At 38.7% G+C, this 17,067-nt stretch overlaps 1 long non-coding RNA gene across 1 annotated transcript in view; it reads right to left on the bottom strand.

The window, feature by feature from the left end:
* Positions 1–266: 266 nt before the first annotated feature.
* LOC144252092 (uncharacterized) overlaps positions 267–17,067 on the bottom strand; it is a 76,056-nt gene continuing 59,255 nt past the window's right edge. The window contains exon 3 of the long non-coding RNA XR_013342911.1: positions 267–351. This is a non-coding gene — a long non-coding RNA (uncharacterized LOC144252092). The remainder of the gene's footprint in view (positions 352–17,067) is intronic.

Below are 17,067 nucleotides of genomic sequence, written 5' to 3'. Positions count from 1 at the left end.
AAACTAAGACTGGGAACAAGGAGGTAACCATCGCCCTGAAAGCTGATGCTTTTTTTTTTTTAAGTTACTCATTTATCAACATTACTGAACACCAACCAAGTTCATGTTCCTGGTGCTCTTCTAGGAGTTGGAGACACCTTGGTAAACGAACGCACCAAATCTCTTAAGATGAAGCAAAATGTCCAACATTTCAAAGCTACACAATTGCTTTGTGGCTTTATCTTGAGTAACATACCTGTTTTCTAGAAATAAGGGATGTGCCCAGTTTGACTCATTTTCAAATCCCAGAAGAGAGGAGCCATTCAGCAGAGCCGCCAGTTCTCTTTGTTAGTCTTGCATGATGTGACTCTCCTGCCACAAAAGCTACAGTCACTCAGAGCAATCATAACCTTTCCCCTGAACTCAGAGGGTGTCAGCTGCTTAAATTGTTTCTCTTCACCCAATATTCAAGCATATGCATGGATGGAAAGGCAGCTATGAGGGCAGAAGCATGGATGACAGGGTCATGACTTCTCACAGACACCAGAGAAACTTCTCCAGTGCCCTCCTGACAGAAGAGCATTCACTGCATCTTAATACAGTGCTACTCTCTGCAGATATTTTGTTTTCAGGCTACAGAAGGAAAGCAAGCATCAGGAAAAAAAAATTGATAGGGATTAAGGATTGATTAAAAGTAAAGGAAAGAGAACTAATAAACATTTCCTTTCTGAGGCAGTATGAAAGCATCCACATTAAAGATAAGTAGCTTGCTTGAGAAAATTTGGAATCAAAATGAAGTATGAATTATTGATTTTAGTAACTCAGAAATTAACATTCCACTTTACCTCTGTTCCATGCTCACTAATTTTGATAGTAACTCAACAGTCTCTTTCATGTCAGTCAGTCTGTCCTTTAAATACCATCCAATGCTTTAATTTTACCTTCCTTTTTCATTTTTGCTCTTATGCTTTCTTTTATTTTCTGTTCTCTTTCATTCTCTCTTTTCCTCCGGTTCTCTTTCATTCTCTTGCTCTCTCTTTCCCTCCTTTTTGCTTTAGGCTGTATCCTAGCAACAGCTATTTCAATTAAAAAAGGATGGGAAGGGCTACCAGTGTTGCCAAGGTTACCAGTATTTCCTGCTGTCACTGGAGGAAGTAACCTGTGAGGTGATCAGAATGCAATCCTGGGTCTACTGCAGACACCTTCCTGTGCCACTCTGCTTTTATTCTCTCCATCCAGGGATAATGAGTCTTCCGTGTCAAGAAGTTTTACCGAAATGTCCCACAGTGTCATAGATGTTATCATTAAACAAAAAACTAATCTATAGCCCAGATGTTTATAGAGAATGGAGGGAAATACAAAATGACAATAATTAGATTTTGACATCATTTAAGAGAGCCATGATTCTATTCCTTTTAATATACTATAGATTTCAAATAACAATAGATAACAGTAATGCAGTTGTTCAACAGAAACCATACCATCATACTGATGCAATATCATATAAGTCATCTTTGAAAAAATAATAACCACAGTAATGTGCACTTCTATGCCATATCCAATTTAAGATATAAAAATATTTTTTTAAAAAATTTCTCCTACTTAATCCATCTACCATCATCAAAGATTAAAAATTCACTCAGCAGGATCTTTTCGTTCATCATAAAAAGACAGTCATTAGTGTCTAGGAGCTAGTTCAAAGACATCCTCACCTCAGGCTGTATGCATACGGATCTCAGAAGACCTAACACCAGCCTCATATTTATCTCCAGCTCTGAACTTATTCCCCAAATCAATTAGGTTCAAACATTAACAATTTTCCTAATATTCTGGCACCTTACATTTGTATACTACTTTACAAAACCCTTGTATTTTCTTATTTCATTTCCATGACGACTCTGTAGGCATGTACTTTCTACATTTTATAGATGACCAAATTGAAAACCAAGGTCTTTGAGTGACAACTTCCCATTAATTCCTAGTCTATTGCACATTGACTTCCTTCTACCAGGCACCAACACAGTGGTACCCAGGCATGACTTCCTTCCCTTCCCTGTTTCCTTTACTTCTTCTCCAGTTTCTTCTAGTAGCACTTCTTGAATTGAATCACCTACGCATGAGTCCTCCTCTCAGTTTGCTTCTAGACCTAAGAAAGACTACAGTTCTTATCCAGGTGGTAATTATCCCTGTTCCAGTTTTCACTGTTTCCTCTCCTTAATTAATGTTTTATGAGATATCTTAGTTTCTCTTCCATACAGATATATAATAAATATATAAATGATAGAGCCTCCTAAGTGATATGCCAAATTTCACCCTTGCATTCTCCATAGAGTGTGATATTTTAAAAACTTAATTAGATCAAATTTACTCCCTACATAAAAGCATCAGTGGCTTTCTACCATGCACTGGTATACCATGACATAGAAGGTCTTTCTTGCTCTAGCTGGTATCTCCAGCTTCAACTCTGACCACTTCCTAACACATCCTGCAGCAAAACCAAACTACCTGTTAATTCCCAGCACTGATCATAACTGATCAGTGCAACTCATGCTGCCCCCAAGAGTGACATGCACTCTGCTCCTCCAAACATCACTTACTCATCTTCCAATTCAAGCCAGTGTCATCTCTGCTGTAAGTTCCTTGGGAATTGAAGTTACTCACTTTTTAATTGTTAAACTCTCAATTTCAGCCTTACACAGACCAGAAAACTTGTCAAAAGAATGATCACTCAAGGAGTGAAAATAATACTAATATGCTAAAGCACATTGATAAACCCTTATTATTATTAAATATATCTTTGAAAAGCAAACCAAGAGTGTTAATAGCTGCCATTTACTTGTGCTGATACTGTACAAACACTTAATGTTTAATATAAGTTACTCAGTCTCCACAGTAAACAAGGTATAAATATACTTTTTTTGAAAGAAGACAAAAATAAATCTTAGAAAATTTAAAAATGGCCCTAGTGCACACACTTCACTCCTAGTACTGTGCTCTCTCCTTTACAGAGAAGCAGCTGTGTCATAAAGTAGATGAGCACTTACCACATCATGTGTGCAAATCCCTTACTCAACTTTAATTTCCAGTGAGTCAACAGACAGAAGAAGATACACATTGGTTTCACATTGCGTTCACAAAAGTTCAGCTGCATAATTCATACTTTATATGTGCACCTACTTCCAGATTTTTATAAGAAAAAGCATTTGATTTGGGAATGCCGAATTTGAAGAGATGGTAAAACTAGAGATAGTCAGATATTTACACAGGGCAAATGCATTCTTAATATATACTCATACAATAAAATACTCATGGAACATTGCTTCCCTGCAAGAGCTACTACTACAGTCTGCATTCCTGCAATTGTGCTTCACCAGTTCTCTTTAGGACTCAGCAAGGCCCTGATCACATGCTGATCACACACACAGAGCCAGATTCAGACAATTAACATTGTGATTTGTTCTTGCTCCCATCAGAACTTGATAACTCAATGGTAGTGGTAGTTAATGTGGCATTTTATAAGCAACAATGAATTACCCATGGTTAGTGACTAATAATAAATTAGTATGGTTATACTCGCCACACAAAAAGGTCTACAAATGGGAGTTCCTGTCACAGCATGAAATGACAAAGTTTGAATCCAGTTACACAAAATCATGAAATGGGCCAATCAGGAACACAGATCTGTTTCCTTTTCACTTTGGCCCAGGTCTGTAGTTTGTTTCCTTTTACCACTGCATGATGTGGCCTCCAACACAGCAACATCACCCTTCTTTATACCCTCCTACTCCAATTAAGGGACCAACATATCCCAGTTTTTTTCCCAGAACTTTCCTGGTTTTAGTACTGAAGGTCCTGCATCACTGGCTTCCATTTATGCTAACAATAGTAGGCAGAATAAAATTCCCAAAGATGTCTGCATCCTAAGCCCCAATCCTGTGAATATGTTACTGCAAGTGTCAAAAAAGGCTTTGCAAAAGTAATTAAGAATCTTGAGATGGAAAGATCATACTGGAAAATCCTATCTAATCATACAGGTCTTTACAGTTGGGAGGCCTGTTATGACTATAATCAGAGGGAGATGTGACTATGGAAGAATGAAACTCTGCCCCAACACAGGCCCAGAGACAACAGAGCCAGCTGACCATGGACTGAAACCTCTTAAACCAACTCACCCTGGTTTTCCAAGGCCTGTTCCACGTTTAAAACTGAAACTTATATCATGGGAACCCCTTGAGTACTGGGTAAATCAGGACTGTTGGTCACCCTACTCCTAATTTTAATGCCTTAGTATTGGGCTATAGAATTCTCTATTGGTAGTAGCTGAAACAACATGGCTATGCAAGCGATATCCTAAATCCCTGGTTCTCAAACATTACAGATCATTTGAAGATGTAGAGCTTATTAAAACTCAGATTTCTGGGCCAACTTCAGAGCTACTGATTGAGAAGACCATAAATGGAGCCTATGGATTTACATTTTTGACATGTTCCCAGGAGATGCTGATGCGCTGGTATGGGGACAAAATTTTTAACTACTATGATAAAACAAAAATCTCCAGGACTTTTAACAAAATTTCATCTGTTCATCTATATTCCAGGCACATATAAAAATAAAGTGAGTTTGAGGGCAAGTACCAATTATTATAGCTCATCCAAACTATAGTTTAGAACACAACTCTGACACATGTACCCTGATCTGCTAGAACTTTCTAGAGAGAACACCATAGGTAGTGGTAAGGGTTATGAGCTCATTCCCATCTTTTACAATATTTAGGACCCTAAGCAAGTAATTTATTACTATTTCAAGACTTAGAATTTGAGCTAATTCATGTAAAATAATACCTAGCATACTGCCTGACATATGACATATGCTCAGTAAGTGATAACCATGCAAGAAGCTTTTCTAAAATGTAACTCACATGGCTCAGAAAACCTATGAGAAATGCATGGGGAAAGTGGGTATTTGCCTTTTGACCTTGGTGTGAGACTTGAAGTCTTAGTCAGCTCAACTATATTGCCAGCACATTCTAAATGTATTACTTTTCTGAATTGTCCCAATTTGCAAACCTGTTCAAAGCATCTGTTTTGTACAAATAGTCATGTTAAATGCTGTAGCCTCTTCTATACCTTGGGTTCATTCATTCAGTAATTTAAATATGCATTAAGGACCTATGGAGTGTCAGACATTATTGTAGGAGTTGGCATTACAGCAGGCAAGAATACAGAAAATATTTCCGTTTCCACAGAAATTATGTTTTAGAGAAGTGAAACAGAAAAGAAGATGAGAGGAAGAAAATGAAACTTTTAGTAGTGATAAGCACTGTGACAAATTAAAACTAGCAAGGAATTACTTTATGATAAACATGTGGTCAGAGAAGTCTTCTATACTGAGGTGCATTGAGTGGAGATCTCAGGGGTAGTCATTGCAAACAAAGGAATAGCTAATAGAAGCCAAGAAGGAAGAAGCTCAGTACATACAAGAAGTAGCCCAAGAGCCAGGGGTAGTGGTGCATGCCTATAATCCCAATTACTTGGGAGGCTGAGGCAGGAGGATGAAATCGCAAGTTTGAGGCCAGCCTGAACAACTTACTGAGGGCCTATCTCAAAAGCCAATCTCAGTGGTAGAGCACCCCAGGGTTCCATCCCCAGGATCTCAAAAGAAAAAAGAAAATAACCAAAGAATGGACAATGTGACTGGAATATGGAGAATAATAAGATGAGTATAAGATGGAATGATCTATGTTTAAGTAAAGTTGTTGATCTTGGGTTGGCTTGGATTGGATTTTTGCCCAATCAAGGCTTATATGGCAGAAAAAAATTAAGGTGTATGCTTGGTTAGTTTCATATGTCTGTTATTCTGAGGACCAATCTAGGTTCTACATGTAGTAGACATTTCTTACTATTGTTGGTCCAATGTTCCTTTCCCCCTTTTGTCTAGAAGAAGGAACATTCTGTCTACCCCATTCTCATCATTTTGTTCATTGGATTGAGGTTCCAATCAGAGTGTTCTCATAGATCAAATAATCTACACAAAACTTGGGGTCTGGAGTGTGGCTCAGTAATAGGGCGCTTGCCTACTATGAGCGAGGTCCTTAGTTTGAGCCCCAGTATAAAATATCATCATCATCATCATCATCATCATCATCATTATTTAGGTAAAATCAATCAGAAAATCTTGCTAGGATTTTTATTACTGAAATCTTTGAGGATTGGCTCTTTTTTTCTTTCTTTTTTCATGAGTGATAGAGCTTTAAAGATGAAATTCTGAGGCAGCTTATAGTTGTAGTTTAGCATACTAGAGTTGGTCTTAATACAGGAAAATGAAGGGGGGATTTTCTTTTTGCTGATGGTCAAATGGAATAAAATTAGTTCATTCTTTTCTTTTTGTTCCTTTCATTTGCTGCTCTCCTGACTGCCTTGTCAGTTCATAATCTATTAAGAAAAATTGAGGCTGTGTGTGCATGCAGATCTAAATAAAACCTAGGTGTGTGACCCCAGTGATGGTATTGGGTACTTCAGATCACTAATGCTAATTGCAACACAGTATGTCACTGCTATGACTTGGGAGAGTGTAAGATTGGCTGCACATAGTTTTATAAGCTGATAGGTTTTTGGAACACAGCTATGAAGCTGTTCTACTATTGGGAGTGCTGACAAGATAATATATGCAAAGCATTTGGTTTCCTTGGAAGACAGGTATGAGAAAAATATAAAGTAGGATTAATTATTGATTATCTGTGGAAATGAGAAATGGGGAAGCAAAGATGCATATTTCTCTTTTGGCATACTTTATACTGTTCCTTCTCTTTCACTTTATTGCCCCAACCAGGCTACAAGAAGGGACACCTAGCCTTATGAACTGCTATATCCCTTGTAATCTTTAGGAAATAGGAGGTTTCCAACAAATGTTGATTAAATTAATGTTGAATGAATAGTTGAAATACATGATTAATAACAAAACAACATTTGTCTGCATGTGTTATAAAGAATAAGCAAGAAAGTAGAATGTAATTTGAGTAATGAGAACATGCTTTGGATTAAATAAAATCTCTTTCACTTAGGTCAATACTTGATATAGTCAATATGTGTTTATATAAATAATAGGAACTTCAATGCCTGCTTGGTACACTTATAGCAAGAATTAAATATAACAATGTCTGGAACTGCTGAATAAATGAAAGTATGATAGTAGAAAACTAATGCTTACAATGCCTTGGGTAATTCTGTTTTCTTCCCTCTAGTGGACCCCAGTTACCTCTCTTCATGCCTTGGTCAGATGCTTCCTTAAAATAGTCTGTTTTCCTTAATTACAAATGGTGAGCATTGCTTTTTAAAGTATTTTCCTTTCTTTTTTAAAAATATAATTAAATCAACATTGTAGGCCAAATAAGAAAAAAGACTTCACACTTACTGTACTACAACTGGGCATATCTCCTACTTTGGCCAGGCATCCCAGATGGCTGCTGCATTTCCCTTGGCTATTTCTATGCTTGAGGTTTTGCTGAAATTGAGTGTTTTTTTTTTCTTTTTTCATCAAAGACTCTGGCTGCAATATGGCAGGTGTTCTTTAAATGTATCACTCAGCTAAAATATGCATAGGAGGCAAATTACTTTTTTGTGGGTGCAATTCAAGAAGAAAGTGGAGTGACAGCAAAGATAATTCACCCACAAATTGTTCACTAGGCCCAGCAAACTCCAAACCATCTATATATTTTTGCTTTGACTTATGAAAGAGGGCAGGTGTTATCGGTCCCCTCTCCATGATGAATGTTCCTTACAAACATCAAATCACATAAATCTTTACTTGAAGCCAATTTTAGAAATTTTTTGATGGTCCTTGAATGGAAATATCACTATTTGAGTAGGTAGGTGTGTGAGGGACAGAGGGCTTCCAGCAGCCTGGACTCACAGTATAGTTACTTAAAAAAAAAAATCATGTATCAATGGAAGTTCAATTTCCCAGAAAAAAAAAAAATCTTTTCTCCACCTCAACATGGTAAAAAAGAATTTAATTTCTTCAGCCTTTAATTAGCACAAAAACACATGCTAATATAACCTTAGTGATCCAGGTACTAGGTAGGCTTCAGGGGAGGAAGGAACCTGATTTTTCTGTAAATAAAACACATAACAGCAGACACAATCTACATAAAATGGGAAAAGAATTTTGGATGCTGCCTTCAGACCAATTCTCCAAGCTGGTCTCTCATAAAAGGGTAATCAGTCAACTTACAGCTACAAGAATATACCTGTTACCTGGTTTTCATTTTGTCTTCATAATGTTTTCAATGTTTTATAAAATGTTCAGTTTGTCTCTAAGCTGACTCTCTTCTGCTGCACTGGAGGTAGCAGAGAATAGAACTCTCTGGAAGCCTTTGTGAGCTGCATCAGTAATGAAGTGCCTGTGCTCTGTGATGTGAACTCTAATAGTCCTTGGCATGAGGTTCATGGGCACAATTGGGAAAATCTTAGCAATATTTGTCTGTTTCTAATGCAGTCTGGGGCACTGGCCCCTTCCAGTTTTGTCATCTCCCTTTCTCAGGCTCCCAAGGCTCTTTTGCTATCTTCTGGTTACCCAACCTCAAGTGTCTGCCTGGGTTTGACCTGCCAACTGTATCTGTCCATTTCCCTGTGCTGCTTCTCCTAACATCCTTTATTCTCTTTCCTATTCCTTAAGCTCTCACTGTTTTCCAAGGTAGTTAATCTGACAAACCAAGAGTATTACTCCTATGAAGAGGCACATTCATATTTAGTAAGTGCCTTACGGAGAAATAGGCTCTGAATATTAAAATAAATATATTTATTGTTCATCTGATATACACAAGGCTTCAAAAAGCACTTTGCATCCTTTATTTCTATTCTATACCACAATCAAACAAGGAATGTATTATATTTGCCATTTTACAGAATAAGGAGACTGAAGTAATTTTCCTAAGATTTTAGATCTGCTTATAGACAAAGCTAGAATATGATTCTGGCTCTATCTGGTTCATTCTGACTGAATGTTTTTAATGTAGGACCTTAGGTTCTACAAATAATAAAAGCAATCACAGAGCATTTTCAATGCCATAACAAGAGAGCCATTTGTGAGTACATAGGGTTCTCATTGACTTTCATATAACACCTGATCATAGTTTCTTTTCTCTTTCAATAAATATAGACATCTCTTCTTATCAAAAAATACCTTATCATTTTGGTAATTATCATACCAAGTTAAGCAGATTAAAAAAGGATTTCTTGATTTCAATTTCTTACATTTCTTAAATATAGAACCTCCCTACTCTCCTCAGTTTAGAAATGGGGATCCCAATGGACAAAGATAGAAAAGTCCATTGGAAAGGAGTTGAGAGGGAGAGTTCATTTAAGCTAAGAACAAAGTCTGCTTTGCCAAATGTGCAGGTTTTCATGATCATGGCAATGACCAGGGGAATATCCTCCCTCCCCCCCACCCTGCCCTGTACTGCCCTGAATTCCAATTTGGCCTACAAAGTAGAATGAGACTGGCAAGAATGTGGATTCAGTGAATACTCAGGAGGACAGTGGGCTGGGCCAAGAATAGCAGGGTAGTATACTTAAACATTGTTAGTCTAAGTAGTCTCTGAAGCTGAACGGTGTTGGAAATTTTCTCTTTAGGCAACTGTTTACCTCCTTCATTGTGAATGCAGATTCTCATATCCCTATGAAGCAGAGTTTATTATAGCCAACATACAAAAGCAAGAATTGAAGATGTTTCCTGAAGAAAATGCTATCTAGCAAAATACAGAGAAAGAATATGTGCCTGAAAGGAGCACATATTCTTTCACTATAAAGAAGGACCCCAAAGACCTTGTATTGTTGTGGTCAAATTCTTACTCCCATCCTCTCATCTTTCTCCTACACACACACACTCACATTACCTCAAGCCATCTCACCCTGGTCTACCAGAATTCATTGAATACCGTTTCCATGTAAGTTCCTCTGGTTGGTAACTGTGAGGATACATGAAATACAGTCTTGACTCTTCAGAGCTTACAGTTTGGTGGGATTTTCTAGCCCTGTAAAATCACAGAGCTGAAAGCAAATGACTTTCAGTTGAATTGCACTCAACTTACTCAGAATTCTTGCAAGTCTTTAAAATCAAAGCTTTTTGTGCAGGGTCCTACTGCAAAGCTTATGCACCTAAAAACAGTAACCACAATATTGTGGGACCAGCTTTCCTACTGACCACTTCACATGTGTTCTTCACTTTAATTGTCACAGTGATCCTCTGAGAGAGGTATTATTATCCCTGTTTTAGAATGGGTAAATTGAAGCCTCAAAAGATTAAACATTCCATAGTATATAAGAATATGTACTAAAGTCTGACTCCCAAACTCCACATTAACACCTACCTACTCCTCTGTCCTGCCTCCCACTGGGTTTATGCAAGAATGTGGAATCTGGGATCATCTTCACAGCACCAGCAGGAAGCAGATGCCCTGTGCTTCCTTTATAATTCCAGCAGGTTTAAGGAGAACTATGACCAATTTTGGCCTTTCGATACCCTCCTAGAATCAACTAGGGAGATTCTGGTCTTTTATAAATCAGTTTAAATCATAATAGTCAAGGGTGTGACCAAGAATACAAAATGGATAGGAAACCGTTTTCTACAGGCAATAATAAGATAGATCCCTGAAACAGAGTTGACATAAGGAAGACAGCAACAGACCATTTTTGGAGAACTACCACAGTGCACTGGAAGGAAAAAGAACACCTTTTATTGAATCCCAAATCTGCCACTTACTAATCAGGTAACTTTGGACAAGTCATGTCTCTCAGAGGTTCAGTCATGTCATCTATGACACAGCCTTTGCAATGTCTAGCTCAAGGCCTGTTGCAGAACTCAATAGAATAATCAAATACAAATCAATCAGAAAACTGCACGTGCTCTGGCAAAAGAAGAGCAGAAACTAAGTTTCCAGTTATTTTCACTTCCATGGAGATTCTCTTTAAGTAAAATTATACATCCCTGTTCTATCTCCCTGCTTCACTCACACTGTGCCATTTTCTCAAAAAGACACAGTTTTCAATGTTCAAGGATAGAATGTGATTTCTTTGTTAATAAACCATTTGAACTAGTGGGTAAAAAAGTTTCATGAAAATTAGGATGCTCAAGTCGACAGCTAGTGGCATCTGTGACAGATAGAAAAACACCTTCTTACCATGTGCTTCAGGAATCCTGAGCTGAGAAAGCAAGGAACCCTGCTGTTTTCTCCTGATTTTTCTTCTATGCAGGCTGGTGTTAAGGGAAAGTGAACTCCTCTGGATATGCCTGAGGGGGAAGATGCTTAATTACCATGCTTCTGATTTCCCTCTGGAAGGCTGGCGCCAGGGCCTGAACTCAGTTCTCCCCACCAAGTCTCCTGAGACACAGGCTCCTGGAAAACCTCAACCATTGCCCTCCTCCAACACACATACACACACACACACACACACACACACACACACACACATACACACACACATCCCTGAGAACACAGGAACACAAATAGACAATGGCTGTCAGCACCAACCCTGCCCCACCCAACACCACCACCCCAGACCAGACCTGCGACTTGAATGAGACTAACCTCAAACTAGAATGGAGAAAGGAAGAAGACAGCAGGTAACTGACAGCGGGCACTTGGTCTGAACAGAATACTGCAGAGGCTTTGACAAGGTCTGTTTTAAATATTTTGTTCACATGTATATTCCACCACCGCATTGACTGTTCCCCGATGAGAGGACCTAAATTTCATATTTCTTCTCATTGCTTTTACAGAGTTTGCCATGTAAGATAAAGAACCCCTCCCCCCAACTCAGTATTATTCCTAAGAACATCCCTGACTAAGGCTGTTTCCAGCTTCCATTCCCTGCCCCCTCTTTCTATCGCTTGGAGAAACCATGCAGTGGAAACTCAGAAAATATTTCATTCTCCTTAGGAAATGTGAATGTTTTAGCAGGGAAATCACTTCAAAAGCATCTGTTTCCTCCCACCCTCTACCAGCCTTGAGAAGCCAGGAAATGAAGCCATATTCTACAGTGCAGACACCATCAAAGAGTAAATCAACACCCCAGGGACAGCAGAGAGGGGTGCTCTGTTGCGCAAATATCCATCCACAGTCCATTTAATGGAGCTGGTTTTACAGGATCACAGGGCTTGACTCTTAGCTTCAAACCCAAAGGCCTCCTTTATTCTGTATGTCTGCCTATAGCATCTTCCTTCTGATGTCTGCAGATCTCATCTCATGATTTCCTCTTCTCTTTCACAAAATGAGTAATACTGACCTTGCTAAATAAGAAGAGGTTCCACACTGTGTCAGGCTGATGTGACTAGCGTCACACAAACCTATAGTTTGATTAGTTGTGACCATGTATTTCTCTATTTCTCTCTCTCTCTCTCTCTCTCTCTCTCTCTCTCTCTCTCTCTTTTTCTTTTTCTTTTTTTTGTGTGTGTGGAGGGGAGGGGGGCATATCGGGGATTGAATTCAGGGGCACTCAACCACTGACCCATGTCCCCAGCCCTATTTTGTATTTTATTTAGAGACAGGGTCTCACTGAATTGCTTAGTGCCCTGCAGTTGCTAAGGCTGGCTTTGAACTCGTGATCCTCCAGCTTCAGCCTTCCAAGTCAGTAGGAGGCATGTGCCACCATGCCCAGCTCTCTCTTGTTGTTGTTGTTTTTTTTTTTTTTTTTTTTTTTTTTTAGTGACTTCTTCCCTTCTTTACCACCTTCCTTTCTGCTTTAGAATAGGTGGAAATTGGGAAGAGGTAGAAAAGATTAAAAAGGACTGGGGTTTAGCACCCTGGCATCAATCCCTGGTACGAAGAAGAAGAAGAAGGAGAAGGAGAAGGAGAAGGAGAAGGAGAAGGAGAAGGAGAAGGAGAAGAAGAAGAAGAAAAAGAATCCGTAGCTACAGTACCCTTATTTCTTTCAGATCACTGACTCCAATTAGCCTTGGAAGCAAGAACCAGTCTTGTTCCTTTTGTGAAAGATTGTAGATTTCTGTCACTAGGGGTGTGAAAACCTGGTTATCTGGCCTCTTTCTTAAAATGAAGAATCTCAAGCCTTCTGAACCAGAGTCTGCATTTTAACAAGATCTGCAGGAGACTGATACAAATTAAGGCTGAGAAAACACTGGCCTATGGCATGGTGACACATCACTTTTGCCTGCCAGGACTTTCCCACTTTACCAGAAAATTCATGCTAACTCACAGGGAGTAACCTGTGCTGCTCTGTGTGTGAAATTACCAAGTTCAGTGGGTCAACTGACAGAGTATACACAACATTATGCAATGCTCATAGGCTCCCTGCCCCTAGATGTCAATGCTGCCCAGTTGCTCAGCTTCAGCTGAGAAAAGGCTCTAGGACTATAGGCTGCCTCAAGTCTGGGTCCTATCAGCTACTGATAACCTATGAGATCCTGATGAATGCCACAGTGGAAACAACCCTGGGCCAGAAATTGGCAGAACTGGATTCAGAGCCTACCTTTTCATCCTGGCTTCATGACCTTGAACAAGTTACCAAACCCCAGCTCTACAGTGAGACTATTAAAATCAGCTTAGCCTACCCCATAAGCTAGCTGTGAAAATTAAATAAAATAACATATTTTAAAATACCATGTAAATTGTAGGGTAATATTTAATTGTTATTTATCATTGATAACTAACATAGGGTTATAGAATAGAGAGAGATCTTCAGGTTGGAAGGAACTTCATAAATTCAGTATCCTGCTTCAAATAGGAATTCCTTTTTACTAGTAAGGGAAATGAACAGTAAGTTCTATGACCTTTGGTGGGGGGGGGGGGAATGGCAATTAAAGTGTGCATGGAAAGATGGGAATGGATGGACAAGTGAACCCTTACTGAGAACAGACACAGTGTTAGATATCTCCACATGTATCCCACTGAAGCTCACAGAGTGTGAGAGCACACAGACGTCCTATGGTGGATACTCATTTCTCTCCTCAAGAGAAGAACTCACTCTTCTAGCTGTAGGAAGTGCTACTGCTAGGAATTCTCAATTATCAGCCCCCTTTGGGGGTTGCTTCAGTTAAGGGGAGCTACTTCATTCCAGACTATATCAAATGGCTACTCAGCAAAAGGGCATCAAAGCCCAGGCCGATTTCCTAACTGACAGCTCTGAAAGGCCATCCCATCAGTGTTTTCCATTCAAACTGGCACAGCTTTACTTGTCCTGTTCATTCTCATCATTCCCTTTCCTTCCCTTCCTCAGGGACCTTCCCCAAGCGCATGCCCTCATAAATCACCTGCTTGCCAATCCCCACCTGGGAATCTGTTTTACAGAGAACCCAACCAATGTCATGTTCCTGTACTAGTTTCTTATGCATGCAGCCTAGCTTGTCAACCACAGGCACTCAACAAATACCCTTGCAGTGACTCTCAGAGATGATAGGAAACTTTGGGAACATTAAACATCATTTAAGGGCTGGGGTTGTAGCACCACATAAAAATAAATAAATAAAAGTTTTTATTTTTATTTTTATTTTATTTTTTTATTGGTTGTTCACAACATTACCAAGCTCTTGACATATCATGTTTCATACATTAGATTGAAGTGGGTTATGAACTCCTAATTTTTACCCCAAATGCAGATTGCAGAATCATTTAGGGATTGGGATTGCGGTTCAGTGGTGGAACGCTTGCTTAGCATGTGTGATGCCCTGGGTTCAATCTTTAGCACCACATTAAAAAAAAAAAAGAATAAACAAATAAAATAAAGTTATTTTTTAAAAAATCATTTAATAGAAAAGATTCTGGGTTTGAATAATTTTGCTGAGTCCAATTTGCTAGTTAATGGCAGAGCTGAAACCAAACACTGGTTTTCCTGACTAATGATCCATTATTTTTCTATTATACAATGACATTGTCCTAGAAAAAGAAAAGTCCTAGATTCACACCTAAGGATGAATGTAGCACTACACATCAACTTACAAAGCCAAAAGTTAATAAATTGTTCATGACAAAATTTCCTACCATGAGTTTTGGCTTGTTTTCAAAAACAGATATGCTTAATATCTTAGAATATTGCTGGTTTCTTATTTTTTCTTGATATAGATAACCAGATGCATCAGTTCAGTTGGGCCAACCTCCATTTTTGATGACACTTTTAACTTGGGAAATAAGCCAGATTCAACAGGCTCTATTTAAGGATCCTATAATATCTATGCTATTGAAACACAAATTATATATATATATATATATATATATATATATATATATATTTTATTGTTGGTCATTCAAAACATTACATAGTTCTTAATACATCATATTTCACAGTTTGATTCAAGTGGGTTATGAACTCCCAATTTTACCCCGTATACAGATTGCTGTATCACATCAGTTACCCTTCCATTGATTGACATATTGCCTTTCTAGTGTCTGATGTATTCTGCTGTCTGTCCTATTCTCTACTATCCCCCCTCCCCTCCCCTCCCCTCCCCTCCCCTTTTCTCTCTTTACCCCTTCTACTGTAAATCATTTCTTCCATTTGTATTATCTTGTCTTACCCCTCCTTACCTCTTATATGTCATTTTGTATAACCCTGAGGATCGCCTTCCATTACCATGCGATTTCCCTTCTCACTTCCTTTCCCTCCCACCTCTCAACCCTGTTAATGTAAATCTTCGTCTCAAGCTCTTCGTCCCTACCCTGTCCTTGTTTCCTCCCCTTATATCAAAGGAGTCATTTGGTATTTGTTTTTTAAAGATTGACTAGCTTCACTTAGCATAATCTGCTCTAATGCCATCCATTTCCCTCCAAATTCTATGATTTTGTCATTTTTTAATGCAGAATAATACTCCATTGTGTATAAATGCCACATTTTTTTTATCCATTCATCTATTGAAGGGCATCTAGGCTGATTCCACAATCTTGCTATCGTGAATTGTGCTGCTATGAACATCGATGTAGCAGTGTCCCTGTAGCATGCTCTTATTAGGTCTTTGGGGAATAGACCGAGAAGGGGATTAGCTGGGTCAAATGGTGGTTCCATTCCCAGCTTTCCAAGAAATCTCCATACTGCTTTCCAAATTGGCTGCACCAATTTGCAGTCCCACCAGCAATGAACAAGAGTGCCCTTTTCCCCGCATCCTCTCCAGCACTTATTGGTGTTTGACTTCCTAATGGCTGCCAATCTTACTGGAGTGAGATGGTATCTTAGGGTGGTTTTGATTTGCATTTCTATGACTGCTAGCGATGGTGAGCATTTTTTCATGTACTTATTGATTGATTGTATGTCCTCCTCTGAGAAGTGTCTGTTCAAGTCCTTGGCCCATTTGTTGATTGGGTTATTTGTTATCTTATTGTCTAATTTTTTGAGTTCTTTATATATTCTGGTTATTAGGGCTCTATCTGAAGTGTGTGGAGTAAAGATTTGTTCCCAGGATGTAGGCTCCCTGTTTATCTCTCTTATTGTTTCTTTTGCTGAGAAAAAACTTTTTAGTTTGAGTAAATCCCATTTGTTGATTCTAGTTGTTAACTCTTGCGCTATGGGTGTCCTATTGAGGAATTTGGAGCCTGATCCCACAGTATGTAGATCATAGCCAACTTTTTCTTCTATCAGATGCCGTGTCTCTGATTTAATATCAAGCTCCTTGATCCATTTTGAGTTAACTTTTGTGCATGGCGAGAGATAGGGATTCAGATTCATTTTGATGCAGATGGATTTCCAGTTTTCCCAGCACCATTTGTTGAAGATGCTATCCTTCCTCCATTGCATGCTTTTAGCCCCTTTATCAAATATAAGATAGTTGTAGTTTTGTGGATTGGTTACTGTGTCCTCTATTCTGTACCATTGGTCCACCCGCCTGTTTTGGTACCAGTACCATGCTGTTTTTGTTACTATTGCTCTGTAGTATAGTTTGAAGTCTGGTATCGCTATACCGCCTGATTCACACTTCCTGCTTAGTATTGTTTTTGCTATTCTGGGTCTTTTATTATTCCATATGAATTTCATGATTCTTTTATCTATTTCTACAAGAAATGCTGTTGGGATTTTGATTGGCATTGCATTGAACTTATATAGGACTTTTGGTAATATCGCCATTTTGATGATGTTAGTTCTGCCTATCCAT

Source organism: Urocitellus parryii, chromosome 2, assembly GCF_045843805.1.
Source record: "Urocitellus parryii isolate mUroPar1 chromosome 2, mUroPar1.hap1, whole genome shotgun sequence".
Taxonomy (NCBI): domain Eukaryota; kingdom Metazoa; phylum Chordata; class Mammalia; order Rodentia; family Sciuridae; genus Urocitellus; species Urocitellus parryii.
This window is presented reverse-complemented; position numbering and strand designations above follow the sequence as displayed.